The following is a 16,167-nucleotide window of genomic DNA, read 5'->3' as shown; positions in this document are numbered from 1 at the left end:
AAATAAATTCCAAAGTTTCATATTCATTAATTTGATGTGAAGATGTATTATTTAGCCAGACCACTTTTATGAACTAAAGAAACTGATTTACAAAATGTATTCTCAAACTTAAATACCGCTTTTAACAAAAGTTTCTCAGAGAAAATGAAAGTTGTTTTTTGTTTAATTTTAATATTTAGATGGATATCCATCTTAGATTTTCAATATAATATGTTCCCTTGGGTTTTTATCTATAGTTATAAGCATAATATAAAAATTTTAACATTAATAAATTTTTATTTTATTTCCATTAAAAAGAAAATATTTTACAGCACTTTTAAACTTATGGAAAAATCATAAGAATAGTGTAAGACAGTGCTCCATACCCAGTGTTTCTTAATTTAAGGTGGTATTATTATGGTTTGTGTCTGGATGTCCTCCCAAAGCCTCATGTGGTCATAGGCAGGCTTTTTCAGAGGTGGCTGGATATAGAATGTGAGATGCTAGAATTGATTCATGGTGCAGTGATAGGATTAAGAACACTAGGATTAAGGAGGTGAATGCTACTTGCCCTAAGTAGCCTGGATAAGATGTAAGATAAGAAAGAGATATGGTTATCCCTTGTTGCTTTGCCATCTTCTGTCCTCTCTGAATTGTTTCTCCTACGTGAGGCCTGTTTGCCATGCCACCTTCCCTTGGAACCAGCTGACTATGGGTTGAAACCTCTGCAAACTGCAAGATAAAGATGAACCTTTTCTCAGTTAACTCTGGGAGTGGCGTATTTTGCCTCAGCAATGAGAAAGCTAACTAGCATAGAATTCTTTATTATAATAAGTAAGTCAATATTGTTACATTGTGTTATCCAGATATTTTATCCAGATTTTTTTTTCTAATGGCTTTTTTCTGTCCAAAATCCCATTCAGGGTGGCATGTCACAATTGTAGCATTTTGTTAAGATCCTCTGGCTGTGACAGTTACTCAATTTCCATATATCTGATGATCTGGACATTTTTGAAAAATGCTGGTCAGGTATTTTGCACATTTCAACTTGGGTTTGTTTGGTGTTTTTCTCATCATTAGATTGGGGTGATATGTTTTGAGGAGGAGAACACAATGTAGACTGCTACTTATATTACACCACATCAATGGTTCATGTTATCAACTGGACTTATTGTTGTTTTGACCTTAATTGCCTGCCTGAGGTCGTGCTTATCAGCCTTTTTCACCACAAACTTATTGAGTCCTTCCAGACTACACATACTGGAAGGAAGTCATGGATCAAGCTCTGACTGAAGGGCTAGCAGAACTGAAGAGTTATGCTTCTCCTCCTTGAGTGAGGAGTAGTTGTAGAAATTATAATTCTTCTGGTCAGAAGACTGGCTTTAATGAAATTTTAGGTGCTTATCTACTTCTCCATAAATTTAATAGTCATTGTGGATTAAGAAGCATATTCAACCTAAAACATAAACATCTCCATAACTTTAGTAACAAATATTCTATCCTTTAACACTCTGCAAATCAGAATACTTAATTTTTATTTAAACAGGAAATACAGGCAACAAAACAGTAAAAACTGATCATCACCAATATTAGTTATTATCTAAGCTATGCTGGATGATTAAAGAGTCATCTTATGATCTCTGCATTATCTGCTTCAGAACAAAATTGAAACAGCTCTGTTACCTGCCTCCCTTTGGACTCTGTACTAAGCAATCACAGTACAATGGGGTGCACTCCGATGAGCCTTGGTGTCAATGGCTTGTGAAGAATTCGGACAAGATGGCGCCCCAATTTCCAGAGTTGAAAACAATGACCAATAAGATACTTGCTTCCCAGGAAAAATTACAGAGCTGTTTTCTTTTAAACTCAGATATAAACTTGTTCTTGTTGCTTATGGCACCCCAGTTTCCTGAGATTAGCTGTTCTGTATCAAAAGGAGGCAAAAATTTGTTTTTATCATCACTACTTTTAATTGAGAACATAGTGTGAGCCTGATTTTGTATTAACTTATTTATATTTTTTCTTTAAAAAAGTTTGAAGACATCTTATGAAGAAACTAAAGCTGAGAAAGATAACTGACTTGGTTGTGATAATACAGGTGACAATGTTCTACTCAACTCAGAAATTGGAAATAACGCAGGCTTTTGCATCATAGAAGCAGGTTCTTCTAATACATGCTATGCAATGATACTACTATAGTGCATTAAGTTGTTCTGTTGGCCTGCATAGAAGTTTGTACCATGAGCTTTGTGGGCAGTGGGAATTTGGGCTGTTGCTTTGTCTGAGATTCTCTGCTTAGTAATGTTATTACTAGTAATGCTGTTACTAGACTTCAGAAATATCCAGATGCCCAAGGATTATGCAACATCTGCAGTGCTTGCCTTGAATACATAGCCAACGAGACTGAAGAAAATCTCAGTAATCAAAGCAAATGATATTTTATTTTACCTACTTTAAATGTTTTTGTATTGGTACATATTTGCGATACACAGTGAGTAAACCCATTGTGGGAGCTGCTATATGTACAGGTCACATCTTAGTGCTTTTTACTTTCCCTTCCCCCCATACTCTTTCCCTCCACCCCTAGTTTATCTTCCCATCAGCAAAAGGTCTACCTCCCTGTTTTCTATAGTCAACCTTTTATTTTTCCCTACAAATTATTTCAACTTTGAGTTTCTCATATGAAAGATACATGCAATACTTAATATTTTGTGTGAGATTTATTTCATTTAACATTATAATGTTAAGGTGTATTTTCTTACAAATGACTCAATATTGTCCTTCTTTATGGCTGAGTATTACTTCATTGTGTGTGTCCTGCCTCATTGTTTTTTATTTGTTCATTTGTGATGAGCATGTCTGTCGCTTTCAATGTTTGACTATTATGAGTTGTGCTGCTATGATCATGGGTATGTATGTATCACTATAATATGATTTTTTTAAGTTTTGGGGTAAGATACCTCGGAGGGGAATAGCTGCGTCAAATGAAATTTCTGTTCTTAGTTTTTTGATGAATCTGCATACTGATTTCCATAGTGTTTATATTATTTACATTCCCACTAACAATGTGGAGGGTTTGTTTCCTCTCAGGCTCACCATCATTTGTTGCTTTTTGAGTTAATACTGGCTAATTTTTCTAGAGTAAGATAGAATCCCAGTGTTGTTTTGATTTACATTTCTCTATGCCAAAGATGCTGTATGGTTTTCTCATGTACCTATTGACTATATTTATTTCTTCTGAGAAGCATCTATTTATTTCAATGGCCCATTTTTTTGATTGAGACTTTTATTTATAGGAGCTTAATTTTTGAGTTCTGTGTATGTCCTAGATATTAACCTCTATCTGAAGAGTAGCTGACAGAAGCCCTTCCATTCTTTACATTGTCCCTTCACTCTGTTGCTTCCTTTGTTGTACAGAATCTTTTTAATTTGAGAAAAATTTTGTTGATTCTTGGTGTTATTTTGGTGTAAATGGGTTCTGTTCAGACAGTTGTAAATTTAAATTTAAATTTTTATTTAAATTTATGTAGAACATCCAAAACTTGAAATACTACTTTATAGCTATGTGTTGTTTTGGAACTCAAGATATGGTAGAGCTAAAGACATGAATTTAAGGATCTTTATCAAAGAGGCATTAGTGGCCATCGCAGGACAGGAGAAATTTCCTAGGGAAAAATAGACAAGAGAATGGAGGACTGGGTTCTACAGAACACTGACACTTAATTAGGGGTAGAGGAACTGGAACTGCTTGAGAGAGAAGAAGGAATGAGGCAGGCAGCAGGATAACCAGAAAGGAGGGAGGAAAGACACAGTCAAGATGAAGAGGTGGGAGTCATTTAGAACATGGGACATGTTGCAGGCAAGTTAGACAAGCCTATTAGCTATCCTTTAAAATCATTTGGCAAATACCAATGAATGTAGCACACACACACACACAGACACACACACAGACACACACACACACACACACACACACACACACACACTAATCTTCATATAAACCCTATGAAGCAGGCATTACCCTCAGCTGTTGTATGAAGTAATACCAAGATACTGAGTGGCAAAGAATAGGTTTGAGGCTACACAGTTTGGAAAAATCTGGGTGGTGAAGCACCAATCTCTTGAAGATTCTGATTCTGAACTCTTAGGAAATTCCTGGGAGACTGAGTCACAGCTTGTCTCCAGTTTAACAACTTTATTTTAAAATGCTGTATTGAAGGGCTAGGAATTTAGCTCAGCGGCATAAATGTCTGCCTCGCAAGCAGGCAGTTGTGAGTTCGATCCCTGGTACCGATAAAAAAGAAAAAGACCAAAAAAAAAAAAAATGCTGTATTGGAAGAGACGATAATTGAACTCAATGATTTGTGACTAACATTCATAAAAAGAGCAGGCAGTGATCTAATGAAGTGCATTTGCTTTTTATTCAAAAAGGGATTTCATAATCAGTAACAAAGATCTATTGTTCTTTCATAGTTTAGAGTTGCTTCAATTCAACAGCCAGAAAGTTAGTAATGGAGTGAAATCACTGAGTATATTGTACTCAGTCCTTGGGAATTTGCAAAACATAACAAGAATCACCTTCTATGAATACTTGAGTCTATCTCCTTTATTATTTAGTTATTTGGGTTATAGTTCGCTCTAGTTATTACTGCTTATAATGTCTGCTTCATTAAGGAAGTAAATAGGAACAAAAAGTCTTGCTTTGAAATGAGTTTCTTTTCAACATTTTACTAAATGACATTCCCACTTAATATGCGGTTTTGATTATCTTAGTGAAGTTCATAAAGTAGACTATCTGCAGACCACGGTAATTATTTGTTTCTAGTTTTATTTGGCACTGAGCACAATGTGATGCACTGAGTAGATAGATACTTAATACTGTTGTTGGTTGAATAAAATAGAAAAAAATTGAAAATAATATGGCTGTTGTTGATGTGGCAGAGGAAACTAATAAAATTTGATTTCTGAAAACTATACTTATAAAAACATAGAGACAAAATACAAGCTTGTATAAGCATTATCACATTGTACAACATTTTAGATAATATGAAAGATTTTACATGATTTGCATTTTCTATGCATACTATAGCATCCTATAACTTATTAAGTTGAAAAAGATAACTACACATTGTAGCATAAAACTAGGGGTTGCTTATATCAATATTGTCTGTGCCTGGTAACAAAGTAACAGTTTAATAATGGAATTACAAATATTAAGCACAAATATTGACTGTTCTGATAAAATTTAGCATTATCTTCTGATTTTTTATTAAACCATAATACTTGGGACCTGTAAATATGTTTTATGAACAAAATCCAAAGCACTTTGCAAACACTGAACATCATTTTGAATATTGTTGACTAATGACCCCTTAGTAACTGATCCCTATGGCGGCACCCAGAAGACCACTTGGATGTGATACTTTATAGGACCTCATGCAGGCAATTTAACAAAGATTTTTTAATCTTTAAACAACAATTTCCATCAAAGACTAGCTCCTATGGGATGAGAAGAGTTAAGTTTTTTTTGCTGCTAATAGTATCAGCATTTAAAATATCTTGCCTTTAGTTTTTAGCTTCAAATATTGAGTTTAAATGCTAATTACTTATATAAATCATAATAATATGTTAATCAGAAGAATTACCATTTCCAGAGAACTTCTTGGGCACGTTATATATATCTCACTTAATGTCTGCAGCAACCAACGAAGATGGGCTTTGTTAATCCTCTTTTACAGACAGCCAGAGTTTAAGGTTTCATCTCAAATCATAGAGTTATTAAGTGGCAAAGTTACAGTGTGAGCTAATTACTAAAACACTATGGTAATCAGGACTGACTACTATAATTGTGATTGAAGTAATATCTGGTGTTATGTCATAGGAAAGTCAGCTTGTTCTACTAGTGGACGTGAGCCATTTAAAAAGCCCTACACAGCCCAGTTAGTCTTATAATTGTCCAGAAGTCATAATATAATCTTCACATAAATTATTTTAAAGCTTGAAAAGTTCTAATCTATAAATGCTTTAACTCTGCTAATGCAAATAGAGATCCTTCCAAGAAATGATGCTACAGGGAAAGTTGTTATAACTAACCACTGAAAAACTCCAGCACAGGTCCTGAATGAGTTGAGATATTCTTTAAATTATCTTCTCTAAAGATATTACTCCATTGACAGCATCTTATTGCTTTCTAGCTTGTAAAATTTCTGAAGAGAATAGCACTGTAATTCATTTTCATTGTTCTTCAAGTGCATAGCATGATTTCTCTGACTGCTTTGAAGATTTCCTCTTATCTTTAATTTTTGGTAGTTTTAAGATGACACATCTAAGGGTTTTGTTTATTTTTTAGTTATTCCTTCTCTTTCTGCGAGGCTTTGTCATTAGTGGCTTGATATGTTTTATTATTCTGAGAAAACTCTCAGCTACCATCTCTTCAAATATTTTAGTCTACTCCATTCTCTCCTCTTCAATGTTAGATCCACCTTTCTCCCACAGTCTGCTACCATAAAGCCACAACCATTGTGCCAGGTCTTCTTGGAGATGCCTACTATTCCTTAGATTTCAGACTAGTTGATGCCCCTGCATATTCTGTTCTTCAATGGAAGTAAGTAAAATCACAATTCGTACATTAGCTAGCTTTTCTTCTTAAGGCAGGAGGGAAACTCCCATTTTTTCTCTTTGAGTAAAGCTACAGTTCTCTTTAAGTGAATTTGGGGAATTTAAGATGAATATTTTATCGAAAATTTGGTTAGCTTCTACAGGGAACAAGGTGCAGATGGTATGTTACTCTGGCATCTGTTATAGTTCCTCACTGGTTTTCCTTCAGTATCATTACTGATTGAAAGTCAGCAAAATCAACAGCTAGTCACTGTTTGCTTATTTTTTCGAAAGTAAAATCTCTGCATATAACATGGTCAAGAAAACATGACAATGATTTTAGAATCACTACACAATTTCGCCATTTACAATACAGCTTATGCAGTATTTTATTTCTCAAAACCTTCTAACAATGGAAGAAACTGCCACTTAAATTCATTTGTAAAGAAGCTCAATTTATTGTTATTAGTTCCTGGAGAAAAGGGGATTGTATTTATGGAGCACAGTGTCTTTGAATGCTGAATAACCCAAAGGGTGACCTAGTAGTAGCTTTTAAGAAATGCAGTTTGAAAATTTGCTTACATCAGAAGTACTGAGAGGAATGTGTGTCTGAAAGATTTTTCTGTGATTGTTTTTTTATTACTTGAATCAAGGACAAAGAAGAGACAATCACATGCTTCCTTTCTTGAACTTGGAAAATAAAATTTTATTCTATTTATTTAGATGAAAACAATTTATTAGACAACTAATTATTCGATTGCCTTTATAATGCTTGATTCATTGTGCCAACTTGAGAAGTTCAGAAGCCTAACTAAGTGACTCAGAAGTTCTCCCTCCTAGGGTGTTAGATAACCCACCAGAGGGAGGATATCCTGCTTATGGTAAAAGGGAGGAAAAGAGACTTACTTGTCCTCTTTTTGCTCTTGTTTTTGCTATGCGACACCGCCATGAATAATTGCCCTTCTGCCATTCCACCCTGCCTTAGAGTCAGCTAAAATCTCCACAAACTGTAAGCTAAATAAACTTTTCTTCCTTTAACTTTGGGTGTCGGGTATTTTGTCCCAGCAACAAGAAAAGTAACTAGGACACCTTTGCTTGGTTGAGAGAGTTCTGAGAGATGAATGTTGTGCAAAAATGTAGAGTTAAAGTACTGACAAACACTTAACTTATATTGTTGTCTCCTCTTATCTGCAATTTTGCTTTCATGATTTCAGTTACTTACTGTAGTCAGCCTTAGTCCAAAAATTTTAAATGGAATATTCTAGGACCATTTATTTTGAGACAGGGTCTTGCTGTGCAGTTCAGGCTGATCATGAATTCACTATGTAGCTTACACTAGCTTCAAACTGTCACAGTCTACCTGCTTCAGCCTCCCAAGTGCTCAGATTACAGACAAAATGGAATATTCCAAGAATAAAAAATTCATAAGTTTTATAGGCAACTACTTTGAAGGCAATAAGATTCACTATGATGCCCATAGTGGTTTGACTATTACCTTCTTTTGAAATTCAGTAATGTTTCCAATGTTTGGGTTTTATTGGTTTTGTTCTGTACTATTTTGTTCAATTTTATTATACCTGATGATATACGCAATTCTTTTTAAGGTAGCAAGAGGCATTATGGTAACCATTGTTGATTATGTCCATCCTTTGTTTTGACTGAATCTGCTTTGTTTTGTCAACTTTTGGCTGTATTCTCTTCCAAAAAAAAGTAATAAGAACTGTGGGAGTAATAAAACCCAAAATGTGTAAATGTTATTGTAAAAAAGAGAAGAAAAGAAAGTGCTCTAAAGGACACAACTGCAAGTGTGTTTAAGTGTGTAAGATAGATGACCATATTACTAAGTTTTTGTTGGATCACTGAACACAACTGTTTGCAGTCTTACTGTTGGAATGTCCACTTTGTATGCTTTAATTTTGTAACTTGAACAACTATTTCTAAGATGACAATATGTAATATATTAACTAGTGATTTCTTTCTGTTTATTTTTTTTTTGAAATTCTCTATTACTTGTACCCTTTTACTGTTTTGTCTTGCTTTTTTTCTTTAAATAAAATTTTTAAAAATCCATAAGTTTTAAAGTGCATGCTACTCTGCATAGCACAGTGAAATCTTGTTCTGCCTTGCTCCATCTTGTATGGGATGTAAATTATCCTTCTCTGCCACGTATCTACGCTTTAGGCTACCTACCCCTAAATGACTTGGTAGATGTCTTAGTTATCAGTTTGACTATCGTAGTATCTCAGTTCTTGTATTCAAGTAGTAATTTATAGATTTAATGCAATACCAACCATAATCTCAACAGATTATTTTGTGAATATCAACCTATGGATTCTAAAGTTCATATGAAGAGGAAAAAGGCTTAGAATTCACACCATGTTGGTGGAGAAGAATAAAGTTGTAGGATAGATCACATCTGGTTTCAAGACTTAGTGTGAAGTATGGAAATCAAGATAGTGCAATACTGAGATCCATGCCATGCTGGAACTTAGGACTCTGGGAAGCCAAGCCAGCATCTCCCCTCCCTGGTAAGTGGTGGTAGTTTAGCCCACTGCAGCCCTTCCAGGGGGAGAACTAGCAGTGTCTCCTGAGATCCATGCCATGTTGGAGCTTAGGACTCTGGGAAGCCAAGTCAGCATCTCCCCTCCCTGGTAAGCGGCGGTAGTGTGGCCCACTGCAGCCCTTCCAGGGGGAGAACTAGCAGTGTCTCCTGAGATCCACGCCATGTTGGAGCTTAGGACTCTGGGAAACCAAGTCAGCATCTCCCCTCCCTGTAAGCAGAGGCAGGGTGGCAGCCTGCAGCCCTTCCAGGGGGAAAACTAGTAGTGTCTCCTGAGATTCATGCCATGTTGGAGCTTAGGACTCTGGGAGCCAAGCCAATACCTCCGAAAAAAAAAAAAAAATCCATGTAAATTATATGTAAGTTGCAGTACACCAAAATGTAATCCACTATTCTGTGCAATTTACATGAACTTATAAAATCATTTTCAGATTCTATAAAATAAAAAAAAACTAATATGATTGATAGAATCAAGTTTGGGATTATAGGCAACTACACTGAAGAAGACGAGACCCTACAATATACATTCTGGTTTGATAACTGCCAGTTTTTGAAGTTCTATACTATATACAAAGTTGTGTTTTTATTAATACTGTTATATACTGATATATTCAATTATACTATGTCTGATGATATAGCCAGTTCTATTGAAGATAACAAGAGACAGCACAGGAACTATGGTAGAAGTCCTTGCACAATGGTCTTATATGTCTTTTTTGTTTCATGTGTTTATAGGAATATGTTTTGTTCTGTCTTGCTTTGTTTCATTTCTACCTCTAATATAGAAAGAACAGAAATACATGTTAAGACTCATGCATGTGTAGAATCTATAAACAGTTTATGAGAGCTGATCTTATGACACATGATGAAATGAACAGATACTTTGAGGAAAAAGAGTCACTAAAGAACCCAGTGCTGATTCTGGTGTGTCATAATGTGAAACCCAGCAATAGTATTATTCTCTGTTCAGAGTGATATTAGCCTGCTTGGGTTTTTTCTATCTCAACACAATTGAAGATATGGATAACTGCATGTATGTTTAAGTGTGTAGGATTGATAACCATATTTCTAAGTTTTTATTGGACAGCTGAACAGAACTGTTTGCAGTCTTGCTGTTTGAATTCTCACTTTACATGTTCCATTTTTGTATCTTGAATAACTATTTGTAAAATGACAATATGTAAACATCAACCAGTGATTTCTTACTGTTTATTTTTTCTCTGAATACATGTATTATTTCTACCTATTTTCTGTTTTGTTTAGTCTTTCTTTAAATAAAATTAAAAAAAAAAAGAAAAAGATAGTGCAATACTGGTGAATGAATAGGTAAATAGATTCATGGAACAGAATAGAGAGCCCGGAAACAGATACACATAAGTATTTTCAACTGGTTGTTGATGAAAAACCAGAGGCAACATAAAGGAAAAATGTACTTTGTAACAAATGATACTGCACTAACTGTGCATTCCCATACCAAACAAACAAACAAACCAAAAAACCCCCAACAAATAGACATTGCTCATTTGACAGGAATTAACTAAAATGGGTCATATACTAAATGTAAGACATAAAATTATAAAGCTCCTAGAAGATGGCATAGGAGAAGATTTAGATTATCTCAGGTACGACAGTTAATTTTTAGATTCAATTCCAAAAAATCCAAGAAAACAATAATTGATAAATGAAATTTCATATAAATAATTTTTACTTGTGAAAAAATTGTCAAGAGAATGAAGAACACTCAGAGATTTCAGAAAATATTTATAAAATAAATATTTGATAAAAGACTTTACCCAAAATATAGAAAGTAATTAAACAGGAAGAAACAAAGAACTTAATTAAAAATAGGCAAATGAGCTGAACCTTTACAAAGAAAATAAATGGATGGCAAATAAACATAATAAAATTCTCAATATCATGTACTATTGGGGAAACAATAAAGAAATGCTGATGGACACTCTCAGAATGGCCAGAGTTGAAAACCCTGACAACGGCAGACACGGGCAACAGCAACTCTGGCATTGCTTACAGGAATGCAGAAGGGTGTAGCTCCTTTGGAAGACGGTTTGGTGTTTTCTTACAAAACTACACATATTCATACAAGCAACTAGTCACATTCCTGGGTATTGTATATTTATAGCAGCTATATTCGTAATTGCCAAAATCTGGAAGCAAATATAATTTTCCTTAGTAGGTAAATGCATGAGTAAACAATGGGACCTGCAGTCACCACAGTACTATTCGATGTTAAAAAGAAATGAGCTATCGAATCACATATAAAGATAAGGATACTTAAGTGCATATTACTAGGTAAAAGTGACCACTTTAAAAAGCTACCTGCTCTATGATTCCACCTATAAGATTCTGGAGAGGAAAAACTAGACATTAGACAGTAGAACAGTCTGTGGTTATTGGTATTAGTGGGAGGAGGAAAAAATAAATAGGCGATGCCCAGAGGGTTTTTGCGGGGAGAGCAGAGGAACTACTTTGTATGAAAATATAATGGTAGATGTATGCATTATGTATTTGCCCAGCCCCATACAGTGGAAAATACCAGGAGTGAGCTCTAATGGAAACAGCAACATCAGGTGACAGGGATGTACCAGTGTAAGTCAGCCAGCTGCAACACATGTATCGCTCTGCTGTGGGACGCTGATGGGGAGGCTGTTTAAGGGTGTGTAGGGAGGTACAGATAGTACAGGAGAACTCTGCACTTCCCCTCAGCTCTCCTGAACACCCAGAAGCCCTCTAAAAAATAAAGTCCATAAAAACCCCTTCAAATGAAATACTCAAAATTGAAAATAAAAAACTACTATTTTCTTCCATTTGTAAATAATTGCCAAATTATTTCCACATAAGTATCCTAAAGGCCTAAACTTAGAAGTGGTGGTATCCATCATTAATAGTAGGAAGATTTCTTTTCCAACTTGAGTGAAGTATCGGATAATCAGGCTTTGGCTGAGGACAGGGAGGACAGCATGGTAGTTTACTTTTTACATAGATATTGTTTTCTTGGCACTGAATGGAAATATTCCCGTGTGGTAACTGAAGGAATGACTCTCTTTTCTTTTTTTTGTCTTTTTATCAGTACCGGGGATCGAACTCATGACTGCCTGCTTACAAGGCAGGTGCTTATGCTGCTGAGCTAAATCCCCAGCCCCAAGGAATGACTTTATTTTCAAGCCAAAGAAAACAGAATTTAGAAAATATAAAGCCTTAGGTTAAGCCAAATAACACTTTGTGTTCTTATAAGTAGCAGAGTTGAGCAGGCCTTATGCCAAGGTTCTGGAGCCAGAAATTCTAGTTCATTTCTGTCTTTTCCTCACTTTCTTTGGAGCAAATTCTCAAAACAAACATCATTGTATACGCTCTCAGCAGGGAGTAAAACCCACTGGGCCAAATTCTTTCTGAGAAATTCACCTGCAGGCCTTTCTGAATCCATAAACACATGGATTACCATCCAGTAAACTTATCAATTGCTTAAAAAGAAATCAAGAGTAATTTCCTAATGAAAATATGGTCTAAATGACTTAAAAATGAATGAATTTGAGGGAATTTTCTTTGCAGATTAGGAAAAGTAGTATTTTCTTCTTTGGAAAGAGATTGCTTCCAAAAATTTCCGAGTGCTCATTTGCAAAGAATCTTAAAACTGAAGGGCACCAGGCTGCTAAAGTAAACTAAAGACATCACAGCACACCAAGGAGAACTGAATCAGAATGGCTGTTACAGGTGAAGTGTTAGACGAAAGGCATGTTTATCCTGACATTTTCAGATAATGCATGAAGTGAAATTTGTTTTAATTTGTAAAATTAAAAGCAGCTAATATTTCAAATCATCATGTAATTTCTGACAAATACATTGGTTTGTGTGGCTACAAAAATATCCAGGATATGTATTTTACATAAATGTCACATATTGTATTTTTGATACTGAATATTGATTCCCTTTTCAGCCAAATTGTTTCAGATTCAGCCTCAGCTAGTTTCAACTTGTTTTTAAAGAAAATGGAAAAAAAAAAAAAAAGGAAAAATCCTGGGTACAACTTTGCAGCAAGAGGTAGCTCGGCAATAGTGACGTTTGGGTTAATATCCTGCCTGATGCAACCTTCCTGTTTTCAGTGTATTTTCAGTTCATCATCCTTTCAGTCATGTAACGCAAGTGATTAAAGGTCCAGAGCTGATTATATCACAAACGCACTACCCCAGTCCCATTCTAGGCATTAAGCCTACAAAGAGTAGACAACTGAGCCCTCTGCATCAGTGTGACCCTGGTGGCTGCAGTATACAACTGCAGTCTAGCTGTATTTTCAAGACCCTGTTTGAGAAATATTAGCATCGGTCAGTGGGCTTTAATTCTCAACTGAATAATTAAATTCACAACTGAAAATATAGCAGGAAAACTTAATGAAGATAGAAGGGTTTTGGATTCTAAAAGGGCTGAGGTGAGTCTGAAGCTTTGCAGGCACGGAAGTGAATCTTGGGAAAATCTGAAAGTGTTGTCTGTTATCAGTCAACAAGGTTGTCTTGTGCCTGCTTAGACTGTTAAGAGCTTTTCTCCTTTCTTATAATTATCATTTGGAAAATCGCTTCTACTTAAAATTGGAATTGCAGTAAATATCACTATTTTAACTTCTATTTCTTGATTGTCTCATAGGTATTGGAACAAAAGTTCAACTATTAAAGAGTTTTTATTTTGGAAATAGAATAATCAAGGGGGAGATTTTCAGATCTGGTCTTACTTCATGATCAGAATTTAGCAGTAATTTATACATTTGCACACCCATATTAGCATAGAGTTCTAAGACATTTATGTTGTTGTCCAGTGTGAGAATCTAAACTTTGGAAATACTGTCAATTCCATACCTTTTGAAGGTACTACATTTATGTGCCTTGATTACTTTATAGATTTAGTGTTTCCTTGTTAAATGGGATTATATATTCAAAGAGGCTACATTTGAATGGCTTTTCCAAATAATACAATTTTATGGAGACTGTGATACGCCTGGCAGCTAAACATGAATCTTATTTGAATTGAACTCTATTTAGGCCTGTATTCAGGATGTTACACAGTTTTGACTTTAACACAATCAGTCAAATTAGCATAGTCCTAGAGGCAGGACTTGATAGATATTGGGTGAGAAAGTAAATTATGTTAACAGTAACAATAACAATGTGAACATATAATCAGACTTAAGTTCAGGAGTGAATTTAAATAGTCTAACATAACTATAGGCTTAGACATAAGTTAAGCAGTCTACATTATTCATACTTTGATAAACAAAAAAATAAAATTTGAAGACTAAGTACATTGAAACTTTTCCTGGGGCTGAAAGAAGAAAACTAGATAACCCTAAGGCTAATTTGAGACCCATATCAAAGGGGAGTATTGAATATTTCATTCATACTGAGTATTTTGTTAGAATTTTCTAGCACAGGTGGTGAACATGAATTTTTCCTGAAGCTGATTGAAAATATGAAATTTTATCTGATTATGATATAACAAATATTCTAGAAAAGAAAGACAAGCATGCACTTCAGTGATAACAATGTCCTACCAATAATATCACGAGGAATTTTTCCTTTATTTTTCAGAATTCCTTTACTTTCTCTGGTTTGTAAGGGATGCTCCTCAATTAGTTGTGCTGTTTCCTCTTGCTTGGTAAGCATTTTTGGTCAAACAAGGAATGGCAGAGATCCACAATTAGATCAAAAGATCAATCCTAATGTACCATTTTCTTCTCACCCTCCTGCTGTAATAAAGTGGCTGCAGTTCTCCAGGGGACAACTCAAAATCCTAGGACTGATATTTCTAAATTAGCTGACTCTCTGACCTTGCTGGTAATTGCGTTAGTTTATCAATGTTCAACACAATTTATTACTATCCAATATGCACCAAAGTGTTTATCTCTCAACACTAACAATATTAAAAAATCTAAACTATCTATTGCAGCACAAAGAGCCAATGCTTTCATTAGGGAAAAACATAAATAAGTAGGAAACGTCACACGACCTGGCTTAGTACCGAGGAGGTAAAAACCTCTCGAAGGAAGAGAGCAGCTGCTTCTGGCTCTGATTTGACGGCTTATGTTACCAAGTCTGATGGAGAGAAATGAAGTTTTATTCAATCTGCATGTGTGGTGCAGGAACAGAATGATGTTTTCTGCATTACTAAAGTCAATGGCCTCTCTCCAAGCCTTGGCAAAGCATTGGAGGGAAATCTGGGTACTGATAGCCTCCCACTTCTACTGTAAGCCTGGTACTTTATGGTGGGGAAAAGCAGTAAGCTCATGGGTGCTACACACAGTAAAGAAAATCGGTATTCTTCATTCACTTTTTTCATCTTAATCATTTTATTATACATTATTCAAATCTTCTGCTTGATTATGGTGGTGATTAACTAAAAGTCAACTTCTGGCTTTACTAAAAGATGTGATATTTCAGTTTTGCCAAAGAAATATCTGGTTTTGCCCAACAGTGAATTAGGGTACGCTAATAAACTGCCTGGGCAGAACTAAGTGTGATAAAGATCATGACATCCAACTTTAAATAACGAGCTGCCTTTTATCTCCCTTACTCCTTTGGCCCATTGCTGGACTGTTTTGTACTGTTCCTTCACAGACGACAGAGCAGTTAGGAGGCGCTCAGTACATGTCCATCCACTTGTCCACCTACCGTATTATCTCCCAGTAAGCTGAATTCTGGAGGTCATTCTTTACTCATGGGAATGAGTCTCAAAAGCAGCCTGAACACAAGTAACATTGGTCCTCAGGCTTATAAAGCTTTGGGTAACTTCATCTTGAAATCTCAGAATTAAAAAGTTATGTCAAATTATTATTACTGTTATTGTTCTTATTTTGCTTTTAAATAGACATCAGTTCTTTCAAAGATAGATATATTTTCAATTCTTTCACTTACTAGTTGCTCATTTTAGTGCAAAAAAATAAAATTTCTTTGGTAAAGAAGATACTAGGTTTGAATCTTATTCAATGTAGAGCTTTGCACATTACTCCAAAGTCGATTTTTTGGAAAATA

This window comes from Cavia porcellus, unplaced genomic scaffold (assembly GCF_034190915.1).
Source record: "Cavia porcellus strain 051 isolate PalLab524CR breed Dunkin Hartley unplaced genomic scaffold, mCavPor4.1 scaffold_4, whole genome shotgun sequence".
In the NCBI taxonomy this organism is placed as follows: domain Eukaryota; kingdom Metazoa; phylum Chordata; class Mammalia; order Rodentia; family Caviidae; genus Cavia; species Cavia porcellus.
This window is presented reverse-complemented; position numbering follows the sequence as displayed.